The sequence below is a fragment of the Ipomoea triloba genome, chromosome 12 (genome assembly GCF_003576645.1).
Source record: "Ipomoea triloba cultivar NCNSP0323 chromosome 12, ASM357664v1".
NCBI lineage: Eukaryota > Viridiplantae > Streptophyta > Magnoliopsida > Solanales > Convolvulaceae > Ipomoea > Ipomoea triloba.
This window is the reverse complement of record NC_044927.1, coordinates 6,711,436-6,719,098: the sequence shown is the minus strand read 5'-3', so window position 1 is coordinate 6,719,098 and position 7,663 is coordinate 6,711,436. Positions and strand designations below refer to the sequence as shown.

At 33.6% G+C, this 7,663-nt stretch overlaps 1 long non-coding RNA gene across 2 annotated transcripts; it reads right to left on the bottom strand.

Annotated features, from left to right (window-relative positions):
* Nucleotides 1-3,328: 3,328 nt before the first annotated feature.
* LOC115998706 lies at nt 3,329-6,620 on the bottom strand. 2 transcript variants are annotated; one of them, XR_004093949.1, is made up of 4 exons: nt 6,371-6,620; nt 6,069-6,122; nt 5,357-5,451; nt 3,329-3,691 (listed from the first exon to the last, which is right to left on the bottom strand). It is a non-coding gene; the product is annotated as an uncharacterized LOC115998706 (long non-coding RNA). The 2 variants fall into 2 exon arrangements; XR_004093948.1 differs by having other exon boundaries at nt 6,069-6,620.
* Nucleotides 6,621-7,663: the final 1,043 nt, after the last annotated feature.

The following is a 7,663-nucleotide window of genomic DNA, read 5'->3' as shown; positions in this document are numbered from 1 at the left end:
TATAACTCATATCAAAAAATGTATTATAACACTGTGGGGGCTTGCAAGCAAAGCTTCTCCAATATCAGAAGCATTTCCCATAACAACATTTACCCCACCCTAAACATCACATGTTAGCACATAAGAAACAAAACAAGGGAGCAGAGACAGTTTGAACATCACAAAAAGGAAGTGAAAGATGAGTTAATTTCCAGACAAGGCATAAAAGTTTGTAAATTGTACATGTATTTTAAGAGGCAGATTATGCTAATATGTATCAACAAGGCAGACAAATAACATGATTAGACAATATAAAGTAATAGAGATATACATGGTCATTTGGGCAATCCATCTAAAACATCCAATATCAGCCACATCTAATATCTAATATCTATATCACATTCAATCAATTTACTTTTGTTTCCCTATGAATGGGAGTATACAGTGCGATAGTGAACCCACTACATTTGAAAATTGAAACAGATATTATCAGGTAAAATCTTGGATGCAGATGGTTAAGGACTTGAGGGAACCAAAAAAATTGTCAATTCACTGTAGTTTCTATATTTCAGACATAATAGACGGCATTTAAAAGATAAAACAATTTACGGTTTTATCCTGGATTAAATTTTATTAGTAAAACTCCCTTGTCATTTACTACATCTCACTAAAGAGAAATGGTTAACAACACATGAAAACATGTTAACATTTCTAGCTCATGTATTCTCAGACAAATAACCGAAACATGAACCAATGAAAAAGTGCAAACATGTAATAAAAGATGCTTCACATCCTTCATAGACCATAGTAGAAACACATTCCTCTGTCAAGTTTTCGAAATAAACACCTGTTCTTACATCTTCTTGTATCTTAAAGGAAGCCCACATTTGAGAAATAATTACATAAATAAAATCAAGGGTGATGGGGTTCAGTACTATGTATTCCATTTAATTGTTACCTGTAGGTTTCTTTGATTTGGATCCAATAAATTAGTGATCTGTTCATTGTAAATCTGTAATTTCCACACACAAAGGATTGAGTAAAAATATAAAATTATGGACATATTTTTGTCATTAAAAAGGATCACATGCAGAAACTCACCTCAAGAAAAGAGCAACGACACTGGTACTTGAGCTCTTTGTCAGCATGCTTAATTTGCTCCTGAAGAACAAAACAAATTTAAAAAAATAATAATAATAAATTAAATCTCATTATATGTGTGAGTATAATTGCCACATGCATGCAACAATATATCACAAGCTGAACAAGACAAAAGAAGATCACCTGGTCAATTCGTGTAAAAAGGTGCTGGAAAACACGTGGTGTCAGCCTTGTTGATCACTTGATAAGTTATCTTCCAACAGGGCGTTGGCTGGTCCCCATTTTGTATACATCTTCCCACTCCCAGTCTAATTAATTCTATTTAGGTGTATTATACCGCATTGCAACACCAAAAGTGTTAAAGTGGCAGAAAATTGCACTTACTGAATTTTATAGTTTAAGAATAGATTACAAGCTGGAATATATCAAGCTGGAAAACGACCAATGAGAAACATCTTAACATGCTTTTCTTTCTCCATTTTGATAAAATCAAGTTTTTTCTTTTTATTCTGAAAGCATCAATATAATGCTAGCTTGCCTGTGTTGATTGGGTGTCTGCCGCAGAGTCAAATGTAAAAGTATGTCCAGTTATAGACACAGAATTGCTGGAGATTTTCTGAACAGTCATATCTCCATCTTCCTCATTGTTGGTCGGTGGCCTCATTCTCACTATAACCTGGTACATATGAACAGAGAATTTACCATTATCTCTAGTAAGATATAACTGCAAATGAAGAACAAGTTACATCTGCTCTTCTGTTTTGTTGCCTTTTTCCAAGTTACCTTGGCATTGATTGTCAATAGCAATTACAAAGAAAACAGCTCTTGAGACTTGGGAAAAACTCCATAACATATTACATGCAAGGACACAAAGGGATGAAGAAAAATATCAAAAGACCTTAATAATTGGGCAGAATATCGGGAAAACAACAATGACAAGCAGGCTAACTATTAGCGAAAAGCCGAAAACATTGCACCGATGCTCAATCCATACCAGTAACAAATAGACTGGGGAATAATATGCAAGGTTTAATGGATACACCAATAGTATAAAATTTAAAAAAAAAAAAAACAAAATAGGAATAATAATCCACCCCAAATCCACAATCCATTAACATAATATTCATCAACAAAATATCCTACTTATAGGACACAATATCCACAATCCATTAACATAATACTCATCAACATAATATCCTACTTAAATACAACATACGCCAACAATCAAATTCTTAACCATCCATCAACATAATATCATACTTAACTAGGACACAATATTCTTTCCTCAAAAAGAAAAACTAGGACACAATATCTACAATATAAACTAACAATCAAGATACACAATATTATACACATAACTCTGAAAATTGTATTTTAGTGGTGATGGAAATTAAGAGTATCGTCCTCAAGGAATGGCTTAATGGGAGTTTGAGTAATAAGGGGTTAAGCACTGGTTCATGCAGTGTTTGAAAGCTAACCTAAAGATATTTGAGTAGTTCATGTTTAAGAAATCAATAAGGAGAACAAGTAAGTGAATTAAAAGATAATAAATGAAATAGAGATTTGAACCAAACATCCTTGCATAAAATCCCTCGTGTCTAAAGATTAAGTTATGTAAGTCTAAATGATGAACTTGGGGAAATGGTTTAAGTGCCAATGTCACTCTCGTGATCAATTGGACTATCAACTAATCCTAAGTCCCATTCTCATGGCAACTTGGCTAGAAGAGGCAATTTAACAAACACTTTGTGTGCCTATTTCCTTCCAACTCCCTTTTCTCAAAGGTGAGTAAGAAATATGGGAGGTATGGCTATGGTGTAGCCCTATTCTCATAGGTGGAACACCAATTCCAAATATCTCTTGCATAATTTGGCCATAATTATGAAGAGTCAATTCAATTCTACGCAATTCATAACCAAGTTCAACATATTGGGATTCATACATCAAGGAAGTTCAATTCAAATCCTAAATATGTTTAAGTATTCATATTTGGAATGTAAAGCAATAAGCAATTGAAATAATAAACATGGAATTCAAAAGAAACTTTAAGAAATATAAATGCAAAAATAGGAAATAGAGAACTTAACTTGATGATTTGATTGAAAAGAAATAATCTGGAAATTGATGTAGATTGTGTAAATACAATAGATTGCAAGTGTGGGAAGTGTTCCTAAAGTTTCCTAGAGAGAAACACTAAAAGGGGTGTTTTGAAATTCAAAAGTCTCTTGAAAATAACTACTATGATCTATTTATAGTCTAAAATTTGCGCCATTTCGTAGCCTCCAGGATAGGAAGTCACGGTGGGACTCACGCTGACACTCACGGTGTGAGTGTCAGTGTGAGTTCAATGATCAGTTTCTGATCAGCACTCACGCTGAGACTCACACGTGAGTCTCAACGTGAGTTTCTGATCAGAAACCACACTGAGGACTCACGCTGACACTCACGGTGTGAGTGTCAGGTGAGTTCTTCAAATTGACCTCCACGCCTTCGTTCTGCTCCTTTGTTCTCCGGTGTCCCCTTGGGTGTTTTCCTTATGCTTTAAAGCCCCGTTTTCTCCAAAGATTAACACCTTTTCATGCTTGTTTGCTCATTGCTCGGTCATTTCTTCCTTCAAACAAAATACAACAAATTAAGAGTTACTCCACATTCCTTTACATAATATTTGAATAAAAAGCAAGCATAAACAAGCACAAATATGATACCATTTAATGACATATCAAACTCCAACCGAAAAAAAAAAGAAAAAAGAAAAAAGAAAAGAGCATACAATAAATATGACAACCGAGAATTCCTAAGCTATAAAGAAAGGAGCATAACACAATAAATGGATATATTATTATTATTATTATTATTATTATTATTATTATTATTATTAAGTACATTAAAGAAAAGTATGTTGTTACCTACTATTTTGTTTAGCTAAATACTTGTGCCTACAAGCTAAGGTCAAGTAATTTTCATTAGTTATTAAATATTCATAAAGAATCAAAGATTATGTTGCTTTAACTTACAATTCCTCTCACAACTACATCAAGGTCAGCATCATCAAAAATTATGCAAGGTGCATTTCCACCAAGCTCAAGTGACACCTAAAACACACACAACAGTGAGTGATATTAGTACTAACTAAAGCCTCGTTATTAAGATTATTATAGACTATACACACAGACACATACATTTTTTACTGTAGCAGCAGAACCAACCATCAATTTCTTTCCAACATCAGTTGAACCTGTAAAAATGTAATTTTTCTTACCTATGAAAATATAATTTTTCTTACCTATGCTCAACAAACAGGGAGTAATCAATCAAAAATGTCCACATGAAACCATTTGACAGATGGAAAATTACATGACTAACTAGGATTTTCATTTTGTTCGGTTCTAAGAATTCGAACACGGCTTTATACCGATCTAGTAAGACTGAAATATTCTCAGAACTCTCCGTTGATACGACATGCTGTTTTTAACATCCATTTCCCCTCAGAATCAGTCGCGGTCTTCCAAGCTTTACCGATGGTATAGACGAATCCCTCACTTCATCCAAATGTGTAAAAGATCCTAGTCGCACTTAAAAGCCGAGTACTCTACCGTTGAGTTAGCAACCCGAAAAAAATATAGAATTGGGGAATTCTAGTAGAGACTGTATAGATACAATCCGAATACAAAAAAACAAAAAAAAAAAGAAACTCATATCAAAAAATGTATTCTAACACTGTGGGGGCTTGCAAGCAAAGCTTCTCCAATATCAGAAGCATTTCCCATAACAACAGTTACCCCACCCTAAACATCACATGTTAGCACATAAGAAACAAAACAAGGGAGCAGAGACAGTTTGAACTTCACAAAAAGGAAGTGAAAGATGAGTTAATTTCCAGACAAGGCATAAAAGTTTGTAAATTGTACGTGTATTTTAAAAGGCAGATTATGCTAATATGTTAGAGACAAATAAGATATAAGCTAGTCAACATAAGAAACCCAATCATATAGAAAAGACTATGGTGAGAAAATAAGAAATAAAGGGCAGATATGTTCTGTCTAGAACAGACGCGAATAGGAAGTTTAGGGAGAAAAGAAGGAGAGAATTACACTACCAAGTACATGCATGTTTGCTCATGGAGCATTACTACTATCAGAGATCTTTTAAAGCATGAAAGATGCTGGTTCAACTAGGAGAAAAGCCAGACTTCTCTGGAAATTCAACTTCCTCTACATTTTTTAAAGATATAAAATATAATTGTCTACCATTAATTCGATAAGCAGGGGATTGTTACCTTGCATCGTGATTCTACCACAATGTAAATACACTATGTGAACATGAAATCTCAGCATTTATACTTGTTGCACCAGTCCTCCTATTTGACAATCCCTACAGAAATTGCAAACAATATATTATGCCATACCCCATACTATTATTACGAACACTATATATATATATATATGTATATATATATATATATATATATATATATATATATATATATATATATATAATGTATCAGCAAGGCAGACAAATAACATGATTAGACAATATAAAGTAATAGAGATATGCATGCGCATTTGGGCAATCCATCTAAAACATCCAATATCAGCCACATTTAATATCTAATATCTATATCACATTTTCAATCAATTTACTTTTGTTTCCCTATGAATGGGAGTATACAGTGCAATAGCGAACCCACTACATTTGAAACATATTATCAGGTAAAATCTTGTTTCCCTATTAAGGACTTGAGGGAACCAAAAAATTGTCCATTCACTGTAGTTTCTATATTTCACACAGACATAATAGACGGCATTTAAAAGATAAAACAATTTACGGTTTTATCCTGGATTAAATTTTATTAGTTAAACTCCCTTGTCAGTTACTACATCTCACAAAAGAGAAATGGTTAACAACCAGACATGAAAACATGTTAACATTGCTAGCTCATGTATTCTCAGACAAAGAACCGAGACATGAACCAATGAAGAAGTGCAAACCTGTAATAAAAGATGCTTCACATCCTTCATAGACCATAGTAGAAACACATTCCTCTGTCAAGTTTTCAGACATAAACAACTGTTTTTATATCTTCTTGTATCTTAAAGGAAGCCCAGATTTGAGAAATGATTACATAAATAAAATCAAGGGTGATGGGGTTCAGTACTATGTATTCCATTTAATTTTTACCTGTATTTTTCTTTGATTTGGATCCAATAAATCAGTGATATGTTTATATGTGTGAGTATAATTTCCACATGCAACAATATATCACAAGCTGAACAAGACAAAAGAAGATCACCTGTTCAATTCGTATAAAAAGGTGCTGGAAAACACGTGGTTTATCAAGCCTTGTTGATCACTTGATAAGTTATCTTCCAACAGGGCGTTGGCTGGTCCCCATTTTGTATACGTCTTCCCACTCCCAGTCTAGTTAATTCTATTTAGGTGTATTATACCGCATTGCAACACCAAAAGTGTTAAAGTGGCAGAAAATTGCACTTACTGAATTTTATAGTTTAAGAGTAGATTACAAGCTGGAATATATCAAGCTGGAAAACAACCAATGAGAAACATCTTAACATGCTTTTCTTTCTCCATTTTGATAAAATCAAGTTTTTCTTTTTATTCTGAAAGCATCAATATAATGCTAGCTTGCCTGTGTTGATTGGGTGTCTGCCACAGAGTCAAATGTAAAAGTATGTCCAGTTATAGACACAGAATTGCTGGAGATTTTCTGAACAGTCATATCTCCATCTTCCTCATTGTTGGTCGGTGGCCTCATTCTCACTATAACCTGGTATATATGAACAGAGAATTTACCATTATCTCTAGTAAGATATAACTGCAAATGAAGAAAGAAAAAGAAAGAAAGATTTACCATTACATCTGCTCTTCTGTTTTGTTGCCTTTTTCCAAGTTACCATATAAAGCAGTGAAAATAAAGAAAAAAATATTGTTTGTTCCCAACTTCAGCCAGAACTCAGAAGAGTAAATAGATAATCCAAAATGCAACTAAAATTTACTCAATTATATAGATTTTTTTTTTATAAAGAATCATTAGAATGCCCCAACATCCACTAGATCTAGAATAACACAATTAATCCAATAAACCTGAACAATAGGGTTTAAAATCTAAACGCAAAAGAGAATACATATCCTAACTGTTTTGCATTTAAAATAAACAGCTGAGGTTTATTATTTTCTTCCAAAAGTGAATCCTAATCGTATCATTTTAAATTTAAAACTGAAAGAGAGAAAATGAAAATCAACGAGTTTAACAAGCTAAATTTTAAGTAAACTGGTAGAAATGAAATAACGACAATTTACAAATCAAATGATAAAGAATGTAACAAGAACGGGGTTGATTTTCAAAGAAATTACTTTGACTCCGGAGTCAGAAGAGCCAGAAACCGCATTCTCAGAGGATTCGAGTTCGGCGGCCGAGGAGGAAGAAGCGGACCCCTATGTTTCGTCGCGGCCGACGGCGACGAGTACGGATCTGGCGGCGGAGAGAGAGAGACAGAATAAATGAAGAATCACAATGTAAATGAAGATTCTGACAATGCAGCGAAAGAAACTGGCCGGGAAGATA